The 11,554-nt window shown below is 44.1% G+C and overlaps 2 non-coding genes across 2 annotated transcripts; one reads left to right on the top strand and one right to left on the bottom strand.

Annotated features, from left to right (window-relative positions):
- Window positions 1-1,127: 1,127 nt before the first annotated feature.
- On the top strand, window positions 1,128-1,200 carry TRNAR-ACG (transfer RNA arginine (anticodon ACG)). Its single transcript has one exon. It is a non-coding gene; the product is annotated as a tRNA-Arg (tRNA).
- Window positions 1,201-11,471: 10,271 nt separating this feature from the next.
- TRNAL-UAA (transfer RNA leucine (anticodon UAA)) lies at window positions 11,472-11,554 on the bottom strand. Its single transcript has one exon. It is a non-coding gene; the product is annotated as a tRNA-Leu (tRNA).

Here is an 11,554-nt window from a genome sequence, read left to right as displayed (position 1 = left end):
GGAGGCCGAGGCGGGTGGATCACGAGGTCAAGAGATCCAGACCATCCTGGTCAACATGGTGAAACCCCGTCTCTACTAAAAATACAAAAAATTAGCTGGGCATGGTGGCGCGTGCCTGTAATCCCAGCTACTCGGGAGGCTGAGGCAGGAGAATTGCCTGAACCCAGGAGGCGGAGGTTGCGGTGAGCCGAGATCCCGCCATTGCACTCCAGCCTGGGTAACAAGAGCGAAACTCCGTCTCAAAAAAAAAAAAAAAAAAAAAAAGACCCTGTTTCTGTCATCAGTTGGAAAACACAAAGGGAAATATTTTTCTTAAAAAAAAAAAAAAAGCCAAAAGCACAAGCTTCGGACTAGCCAGGATTTGAACCTCTAGTATTCTGAGTGAAAACCAGACGCATTATGCATTGCACCACCAACCTATCGCTTAGGACTGCCGACTATCCGTCTTGATTAGGATCATTACGAAAATCGTTGGTTTGCAATTTAGACAGGCATACATCGAACAAGACTGCAAATTCCAGAAAGCACGATTTTCTTTGTGGTCAAGTTAAATAAGTATTCCCTTAAGATATTTATATTTACAAAGAAATGTTCTAGTTTAGAACATCATGTACGCAGTAGAGTTACTGTCGTTCACCTTTTTTCATTACGTGCCCGTTTGTTTTTTCTTTTTTTCTTTTGGTGGTGGTGGCGCACGCCTGTAGTCCCAGCTACTCCAGAGGCTGGGGCCGGAGAATCGCTTGAACCCGGAAGGCGGAGGTTTCAGCGAGCCGAGACCGCACCATTGCACTCCAGCCTGGGTGACAGGGCGAGACTCCGCGTCAATAAAAAAGAAGAAAAGAAGAGAAAGAAAAAGAAAAGAAAAGAAAGAAAAAAGAAAACAAACGGGCACATCAATGAAAAACTGAACGACAGTAACTCTATTGCGCACATGATGTTCCAAAGTAGAAAATTTCTTTGTAAATATAAATACCTTAACGGGATGAAACGTACTTAACGTGACCGCAAAGAAAGCCGTGCTTTCTGGGATTTGCAGCCTCGTTCGATGTATGCCTGTTTGCCGTGCAAATCAACTGTTTTCCTGGTGATCCTAATGAAGAATAGATAAGGGAGAAGGGCTTGTCGAAGGGCCAGTGGCGCAATGGATAACGCGTCTGACTACGGATCAGAAGATTCTAGGTTCGACTCCTGGCTGGCTCGACGTTTACAATTTGTTTGTGTTTTTGAAGAAAAAAATTTTCCTCTGTGTTTTCCAACTGATGACAGAAACAGGTTCTTAAAGCCCTTTGGAAGGAAATTCATCTGATCTGGCTCTTCGCTCTGCAGGTGACTGCTGCACAGCACAATCCTGACCTTTAAGTCTGTTTAGCGTTAAGTGTCAAACTCAAATTTGAGACCGCAAGTCTCTTCAGAAATTGTTTTTTTTTTTCTTCCTTTTGAGTCGGAGTCTCGCTCTGTCGCCCAGGCTGGAGTGCAGTGGCACCATCTCGGCTCATCGCAACCTCCTCCTCCCGGGTTCAAGCAATTCTCCTGCTTCAGTCTCGTGAGTTGCTGGAACTACAGGCGCGTACCGCCACGCCCGGCTAATTCGTTTTTTTCTTTTTTCTTTTAACTGGAGACTGGGTTTCACCGTGTTGCCCAGTCTGGTCGCGAACTCCTGAGCTCAGGTGATCCGCCCGCCTTGGCCTCCCAAAGTGCTGGGATTACAGGTGTGAGCCACCGCGCCCGGCCTGGAAATTGCATTGCTTAAATCTCCTTGTCTTTTTTTCAAACATACTGAGAAAGGGGTTGGCTGAAAGAGATCTCTGGAAAGAGAACTCCAAACACACACACACACACACACACACACACACACACACACACACACACACGCAGAGTCAACGACAGAAATAAAGTTCTAGGCCGGGCGCGGTGGCTGACGCCTGTCATCTCTGCACTTTGAGAGGCCGAGCGGGGAGGGGCGGATCACATGAGGTCAGGAGTTCGAAACCAGCCTAGCCAACACGGCTCTACTAAAAACATGGCTCTGCTAAAAATATAAAAATTAGCCAGACATGGTGAAGCCCGCCTGTAATCCCAGCTACCCCAGAGGCTGAGGCAGGAGAATCGCTTGAACCCGGGAGGCGGAGGTCGCAGTGAGTTGAGATGATGCCACTGCACTCCAGCCTGGGCTATAGAGCGAAACTGTTTCAAAGAAAAGAAAAGAAAAGAAAGAAAGAAAAATTTAGAAAAAAAGAAAGAAAGTTAGAATACTTGCTACAAAGTGAATGAATCTTGGAATTTTTTTTTTTTTTTTTTTTTTTGAGACGGAGTTTCCCTCTTGTTACCCAGGCTGGAGTGCAATGGCGCGATCTCGGCTCACCGCAACCTCCGCCTCCTGGGTTCAGGCAATTCTCCTGCCTCAGCCTCCTGAGTAGCTGGGATTACAGGCACGCGCCACCATGCCCAGCTAATTTTTTGTATATTTTTAGTAGAGACGGGGTTTCACCATGTTGACCAGGATGGTTTCGATCTGTTGACCCTGTGATCCGCCCGCCTCAGCCTCCCAAAGTGCTGGATTACAGGCGTGAGCCACCGTGCCCGGCCATCCTTGGAAATATTATACTAGGCCGGGAGTGGTGGCTCACGCCTGTAATCACTTTGGAGGCCAAGGTGGGCGCATCACCTGAGGTCGGGAGTTCAAGACCAGCCTGACCAACGTGATGAAACCCCGTCTTTATTTAAAAAAAGAAAAGAAAATAGTATACTAAGAAAAAGAAACCAGACACGAAAAGCTACATATTGTATAATTCCATTTATATAAAAGGTCCAGAATTGGCAAATCTGTAAAGATGGAAAGTGTTAATATTTGTCAGGGGCTGCAGAAAGAGGGGAATGAGTAGAGAGTTTATTTGGGGTGATGACAATGGTTTGAAATTAGATAATAGTGATGGTTGCACAAGTCTGTGAATACACGAAAAAGCAATGAACTGTGCACTTTCAAAATTTGGATTTTATATTAATTATATCTTAATTTTTAAAAACCACATGTAAAAACACTATTGACCACTACTGACCGACTTTTAAAAATTATTATTATCTCTGTCGCCCAGGCTGGAGTGCAATGGCGCGATCTCAGCTCACTGCAACCTCCGCCTCCCAGGTTCAAGTGATTCTCCTGCTTCAGCCTCCCGAGTATATGGGATTACAAGCGCAAGGCACCACGCCCGGCTAACTTTTGTATTTTTAGTAGAGACGGGATTTTACTTTACTGGCCAGGCTGGTCTCAAATTCCTGACCTTGTGATCCGCCTGACTCGGCCTCCCAAAGTTCTAGGATCACAGGCGTGAGCCACAGCGCCCGGCCGACCGACATTTTTTTTTTTTTTCTTTTGAGACCTGATCTCTTGTAGCTCAGAGATCTGAGTGGCTCAATCTCGAGTCACTGCAACCTCCGCTTCCAGGTTTAAACTATTCTCTTGCCTCAGCCTCCCCGATAGCTGGGACTACAGGCTAGCGCTGAAGTGCCCGGCTAATTTTTCTCTTTTTAGAAGGGGGGCGGTGGCTAGGCCTGTAATCCCAGCACTTTGGGAGGCTGAGACGGGCGGATCACTTGAGGTTAGAAGTTTGAGACCAGCCTGGCCAACATGGTGAAACCCCGCCCGGGCGTCTGTAATGCCAGCTACTTCGGAGTCTCAGGCAGGAGAATCGCTTGAACTTGGGAGGCAAAGGTTGCAGTGAACCGAGATCGCTCCGCTGCACTCCAGCCCAGCCGAGAGGGGCAAAATTCCCTCGCAAAAAAAAAAAAAATTATTTTTAGTGTAGACAGGGTTTCACCATGTTTGCCAGGTTGTTCTCGAACTCCTGAAATGAAATGATCCGCCCGCCTCCTCCCACAGTGCGGGGATTACAGGCGTGAGTCACCGGGAAAGATCCACATTTTAATTTATTTGTTTATTTATTTATTTATTTTTGATTGGGCTCTGTCGCCCAGGCTGTAGATTGCCGCGTCGAAAGGCCAGTGGCACAATGGATAACGCGCCTGGTTTTCGCGCGGAAGCCTTTAGGTTCGAGTCCTGGTTGGCTCCAAACTTGTGTTGTTGTCTTTTTTTTTTTTTTTTTTTCCTAAGAAAAATATTTTCCTGTGTGTTTTCCAACTGAGACGTGGCTCAGTCTCGGTTCGCTGCAGTCTCCGTCTCCAGGGTTCCAGCGATTCTCCTGCCTCAGCCTCCTAGGTAGCTGGGATTACAGGCGCGCGCCACCACGCCCAGCGATTTTATTTTATTATTTTATGTATGTATGTCTGTATGTATGTATGTATGCATGTATTTTAGTAGAGATGGGTTTCGCTATGTTAGCCAGCTGGTCTCAAACTCCTTACCTCAGGTTATCCGCCCTCCTCGGTTTCCCAAAGTGTTAGGATTTACAGGCGTGAGCCACGGCGCCAGGCCACTTTTATTTAGATTTTAAATCTGATACATTTTTTTTCTTTCATACTTTTTTTTTTTTCCTCTATGTGCCTGTGGTTACCCAGACATTTCTTCATTGATTTTCCCGCGCCTGGCGCAGGCTTCCACTCTTCAGACCCTTTCCTGCCCATCTTTGTCTCTGAGCACAGGTCCCGGCCGAAAAAGGAGGGACATCGCCTGGTGAAACTTTGAATGAAGAAAGGCGCGGCTGTGGAGAATGGACATCAGTGTCTCCCTTAGGCCCTCAGTCCCGCGATCTTGATAATGCCCAGCCCGGCGCCTGCGAACGCGATTCAGCCTCCACCCCCGTCCCTCCGCAGGATCGCACCGAGAAGAGCCTCCGAGGCTTCCCCGCTACAGGCTGACACTAAGAAACGAAATTTGATAAGGGATCCCAGACTAACGTTAAACCTGCAACAAGATGGGGAGGGCGTGAGGAAGAGGCATCCCTGGGGCGCTGTCTGATAAAACAGACGGCTTTTTTCCAGGTGTTTCTGAACCTGATCGCCGACGTCTGGGGCAGCGTAGAGGAGCTTGCAAAGGAAATCAAGGTGTCGCTGGGAAAAGAACACGCACAAGCCAAAGACACCCGAATTTGTGGTGTACACGATGTTTCTCTTACAGACGTGTATCGACGATGGACGATGCGCTGTGTGATGGGTGCTGGGAACTTAACAAACGCCACACGCGCGTAAACCTCGCTGGATCCACTTTGTCTCCGGCTGAGAGCAGGTGAAAAGGGGGCAGGTGTTGGGGATGGTCGTAAGGATTCGGAGCTCGGAGAAACGCTGCTCAAACTTGAGCGCGCTGGAGAATCCCTGAGAGGGAGTATCATACCCAGCTTTCTGGGACTCGCCCCCAGGGATTCCACGTCGATTCTTTGATGAGGGCTATTAATTTTTAGCTGGGTGATGTAAATAGTACTGTATTCGTGCGTTTCCTTTTATTGCCTGCTTTTTATAACTACCCCAACAGGGAACTTCCGCGGTACAAGGCGAAAAGTTGAGTGTCTACCGGGGTTTCGTGAAACTCACAATCTTACATCACTCGACTCTGGCCAACCCAGGGAATTCCCTTCTACTCTCAAGATTGTTTTTTTATAAACGTGTATATTTCTTCGCATTGTTTTGTTATGTTCTGTTTGGGTGGCCGCAGCTTTATCACAGAAAGACAATACCAAGCTGGCCGTGGTGGTGGAGCCTGGAACCATACTCAGGAGGCTGAGGCAGGAGGATCGATTAAGGCCCGGAACTAAAGGCCAGCTTGGCAACAGAGTGAGACCCTCGCCTCTAACAAAATAAATAATATTTTTGAAAAAGACAACACCTTCCCCTTAAACAAAATTTTCTCTCTTGAAATTGAGTTCTCTTAATCTTTCTTTTGCTGATACTGAGGAAGGGGTTGACTGAAAGAGACCTCTGGGAAGACAACTCAAAAAAAAAAAAAATCAAATAAAGAGCTTTATTCGATTATAAACAGAAATGCAATTCTAATGCATGCTACAATATGAATGAACCTTGAAAATATACTAAGGAAAAGAAGACGTTGACCTTTGATATGATAAGTGCATTGGGACCCCCACCCCATCCTACCAAATAAACTACAGATTGTATTTGAAGAGAAAATACTTTCTTTTCCCCTGAGTATTCTAGAGCAGCACTGTCTGTAACAGCCACTCACACATGTTTCAAAAACATGGTACAAAAAGAGAAACAGAGAAAAAAGAAATCCCATATTTCATTGATAACATGTTTAAATGATGATATTTGGAGTTAAAACATATTGGAAGTAGCTAGGCGTGGTAACATACTCTTGTAATCCCAGCTATTCCAGAGGCTGTGGAAAGGATTTCGGGAACCTAGGAGTCCGAGACCAACGGAAGCAACACATCGAGCCCCCTTCTCTTAAAAACAATTTCAGTAGTTTAACTCTACTTTCTTTTTTCCCCCCGAGATGGAGTTTTGCTCGTTGCCCAGGCTGCAGTGGTGCTATCTCAGCTCACCACAACCTCACCTCCCAGGTTCAAGTGATTCTCCTGTCTCTGCCTCTGGAGTAGCTGGGATTACAGGCACGCACCACCACGCCGGCTGATTTTTTTGTATTTTTTGTAGAGACGGGGTTTCTCCATGTTGGCCAGGCTGGTCTTGAACTCCTGACCTCAGGTGATCCGCCAGCCTTGGCCTCCCAACGTGCTAGGATTACAGGCATGAGCCACTGCGCCCAGCCTACTTTCCTAATATTACTAGAAAACTTAAAATTACCCACTCTATGATATTATATGTTAACTCTTAGACCTTCTTGTGGTTATTTACAAGGTAACGTCAGTAAAGAGCTATTAATTTACCAGGGCACAGTCCCTTTGAGCAGACTCCATAACCCTGTCATATTGCAAATAATTTTTTTGTTTGTTTGTTTTTGTCAGTAAATACATATTTTCTTCTCTCAAACCAATTTTTTTCTCAGATGGAGTCTTGCTCTGTCAGCCAGCCTCCACCTAGATTGTAGAAAGTTGGAAAGAATATTGCTCCTAATCTAACAATGAAAAAGTGCAGATAGGCCGGGCGAGCTGGCTCACGCCTGTAATCCCAGCACTTTGGGAGGGCAAGGGGGGTGGATCATCTGAGGTCAGGAGTTGGAGACCAGCCTGGCTAACATGGTAAAACCCTGTTTTTACTAAAAATACAAAAAAATCAGCTGGATGCAGTGGCGTGCACCTGTAATCCCAACCTCTCAGGAAGCTGAGGCAGGAGAATTGATTGAACCCAGGAGGCAGAGGTTGCAGTGAGCAGAGATTATGCCATTGCACTCCAGCTTCGACAAGAGGGAAACTCCTCAAAAAAAAAAGGAAAAGAAAAAGAAAAGTCTAGATAATCTAGAAATGCATGATTTTCCTTGAACCCATGAAAGAGCTGAGGTCTCAGAACAACCACGTCGCCAGAAATCTCTGGAAAAACTGGTGCTTCCAAGTAGAAATAGGAAATGAATACTGGCTCATTCATAGCAAAAAGACAATAATGAGGCCTCCTTGCAAGAGGGTAAGAAAAATTCCGCAAAAAATCAGCATTTTATAATGACTTGCTAAATTTAGTCTGAGTGTGTAAGCCCAAGAAGGAAATTATAGAACTCCTAGATCAAGTACTGAGGAAGACACTTTTGCAGACTTTTCTTTGTAATCTTGAAGCTCAGTAGGCCCTCCTTATTCCAGAACCGGTTCCAGGACCCCCCAAGGATACCACAATCGGCTGATGCTCGTCTCTTACATAAAATACCCTATGCACTTCTTCCCGTATACTTTAAATCATCTCTAGGTTATTTATAATACTGAATATAATGTAAGGGCTATGTACATAGTTGCTATACTGTATTTTTTTTTATTGTTGCACTGTTGTTTTTATTTCTTTCAAATCTTTTTGATCCTTGGTTAATTGAGTCTACAGACGTAGAACCCATGCTCATAAGAAAGAAAGGAGCAGGGCAAGAGATCAGAGAAAGCCCCTTTCAATGGAACAGCACTGACAGAGAGAATTACCTGTCCCTAAAGAAAAGAAAGCTTAAACACTTAGCGAGTAGCAGCAAACATGGTTTCATCCAGAGAACAGAAAATTAACAGGAGATGAAGAAAGGAAAGAAGAATGAAAATTTCTACTTTAACAGAGTATTATTAGGTACAGAATATTAGAGAACGTCAACTTCTGGGAGCAGACAGAATGCCTGAGAATGTCCCACCTCAGGGAACAAGCTCATATAGTCTGCCTGTCTTTGTCTGTTTTGTGTTACTATAATGGAATACCTAAACCTAGGGGATTTATAAAGAAAAGAGCCTTATTTGCCTCATGATTCTGGTGACTGGAATGTTCAACCACATGATCATCTCAACAGATGTAGAAAAACATTCAATAACATTCAACACCCATTTGTGATTTTAAATAAAACATAGTAAACTGGAATAGAGAGGAGCTTCTTCAACTTGTTAAAAAGCATCTGCAAAAGAAATGTCATATCCTACTTAATGGTAAAAGACTGGATGATTTCTCAAGATAGAGAAGGTCTGACAGGAATATCTGCTCTTCCCACTCTTTTTTTTTAAATAACATGATCAAGCTTGTCTTGCTCAGAGCCCCCCTCAGAGGAATGGCTGGAGGAGGTGAGACTGAAGCTGTTGCCTTGAGGACCCAATCTGGTCCCCAGCCTCAGTCGTTTTTTAAAAAAAAGAAAGAAAGAAAAAGAAAAAGAAAGAGAGAGAGAAAGAAAAAAAAAATAATAAAAAGAATGAAAGAGAGGAAGAAAGAGGAAGAGAGAATGGGAGTGTTGCTTTATTGCCCAGGCTAGAATGCAGTCTAAAAATGGGTATTGAAAACCTCTTTTATGCCAATAAATGTGCTTGACAATGGAGACAAGAAGGAATAAGGGAGAAAAATAACAAACAAACAGCCAACCAATATTTCATTTAAACCTGTGAAATGCTGTGCAATTGCTGAGGAGTGATTTACTTCCAATTATGTAGTCACTTTTAGAGTAGGTGTCATGTGGTACTGATAAGAATGTATATTCTGTGGATTTGGGGGGCAGAGTTCTATAAATGTTTATTAAGTTTACTTGTTCCTGATCTGAGTTCAAGTCCTGCATATCCTTGTTAATTTTCTGTCTTGTTGATCTGTCTAATATTGACAGTGGAGTATTAAAGTCTCCCACTATTATTGTGTGGGAGTCTAAGTCTCTATATAAGTCATTAAGAACTTGCCTTATGTATCTGGGTGCTCCTGTATTGGGTGAGCATATATTTAGGATGGTTAGCTCTTCTTGCTGCATTAATCCCTTTACCATTATGTAATGTCCTTCTTTGACTCTTTTGATCTTTGTTGCTTTAAAGTCTATTTTATCAGAGGCGAGAATTGCAACTCCTGCTTTTTATTTATTTATTTATTTTTGCTCTCCATTTGGTTGGTAAATCTTCCTCCATCCCTTCGTTTTGAGTCATTGTGTGTCCTTGCATGTAAGATGGGTCTGGATGCAGCATACCGATGGGTTTTGGCTTGCTCTTACCACTCTTATTCAATATTGTTCTACAAGTCCTATTTAATGTAAAAACACAAGATAAATAAATAAAAACACAGAGATTAGATTGTAAAGAAATGAATAAAACTCTAGTCGGCTGGGCACAGTTGCTCATGCTTGTAATCCCTGTACCGTGGGAGGCAGAGGTGAGTGGATCACCTGAGGCCGGGAGTTTAAGACCAGCCTGACCAACATGGAGAAATCCGGTCTCTACCAGAAATACAAAATTAGCCGGGCGTGGTGGCACATGCCTGTAATCCCAGCTACTGAATAGGCTGTGGCAGGAGACTCGCTTCAACCCCAGATGCTGAGGTTGCAGTGAGCCAAGATCATGCCATTGCCCTCTAGCCTGGGCAACAAGAGCAAAACTTCCTCTCCAAATAAATAATAATAAGAAGAAGAAAATAAAAAAAATTAAAAGATAATTGAAAACAAGCATTGGTGAGAATGAGAGGAAATATAGACTCTAATATATTGTTCCCAGGAATTTAAAACGGTAGGAATTGTTGGAAATGTAAGACAATATGACCTCTTTGAAAAGCAAGTCAGTCAAAGAAACACTCAGAATAAAAAAAAAAAAAAAGGAAAACAAGCCAGTAGTTTCTCATGAAACTTGTAATGCAAAAGTGATAATCACTACGTGAAGGTCCACTGTTACTGTGGAGGGTAAGAAAGAATTCTAAAAACAGCTGCTCTCAATTGGTGGCAGCCATCGGATGCAAGGATATGTACAGCAATCTGAAGAAACATATTTTTCTTTTATGACGGTATAACCACACCGAGGGCCATTTCCTTTCATTTTCCTTTCTTCTAGATTGATGGAGGTTGGCCAATTGTCTCCTGCTCCTTGGACTAAATTTAAAAGTACATTGTATACTTATTGATGCTTTCCTAAAACGTCTTAGCTGAACATTTCTAGTCTGAGAGACGATTTACCTCCGACAATCTTGCTAGCATTTGGGATAATTTCTCCTACTTCAGTCTGACTTTTGTAAGGAATATTGAGAGCCTTAACCTCAGTGAAGCTGGGCTTCTCTGAATCCCTCTCTCTGGCAACAAAAAGGAGTGTATGTGGGATTCACTTTTGCCTGCCTCAATGCCAAAGAATGTAACTGCAAAACATTTCACACTTGCTTTCTTTTGGAACTGAATTGCCTGCAGAATTCAGGCCTCTAGGTAGAACATCCGCTTAGGCTCTCTTCTTCCCACAAATCCTTTTTTTTTTTTTTTTTTTTAAATCTGAGACAGAGTCTCACTCTGTTTTCCAGGCTAGACTGCAGTGGTGCGATCTCAGTTCACTGCAACCTCCCCGTCCTGGGTTGCGGCGATTCTCAAGTCTCAGCCTCCCCAGCAGCTGGGATTACAGGCATGAGTCACCACACCTGGCTAATTTGTTTTTTGTTTTTTGAGACGGTGTCTCGCTCTTGTCGCCCAGGCTATGGTGCGATCTCACCTCACTTTAACCTCCACCTCCCGGATTCAAGCGATTCTCTTGCCTCAGCCTCCCAAGTAGCTGGGATTATAGGGGCCCGCCAACATGCCCGGCTAATTTTTGTATTATTAGTAAAGACGGGGTTTCACTATGTTGGCCAGGCTGGTCTTGAACTCCTGACCTCAAGTGATCCGCCCGCCTCAGCCTCTCAAAGTGCTAGGATTATAGGCTGAGACATTGTACTTGAATACATCCCACAGTGATAGGGATGTATTCAAGATTTGAATGCAGTGTGCTGTTAGGCTATAGGAATTGTGGGAGGAGGAGCCTCCTACTTAACAACGCTCAGGGAAGCAATCTCCTTGAAGATTTTTTAAAAAAAAGCAGTAGTGTTGGGCAAACTATTATACTGTAACTCTCGTTATGATTTGAAGTGTTTACACTCAAAGTGAGAGAGTTGTCACGTTAGTTTTTATGTAAACAGCCTAGCTCCCAACTGCGCCAGAAATTCCAAACGTCAAAACACTCGCCAACAATTACCGGGAGTGGGGCTCGAACCCACGCGGACACATGTCCAATGGATCTTAAGTCCAACGCCTTAACCACTCGGCCATCCCGGT

This window comes from Callithrix jacchus, chromosome 4 (assembly GCF_049354715.1).
Source record: "Callithrix jacchus isolate 240 chromosome 4, calJac240_pri, whole genome shotgun sequence".
Classification (NCBI taxonomy): Eukaryota; Metazoa; Chordata; class Mammalia; order Primates; family Cebidae; genus Callithrix; species Callithrix jacchus.
The sequence above is the reverse complement of the archived record's forward strand: the minus strand, read 5'-3'. Positions and strand labels throughout refer to the sequence as shown.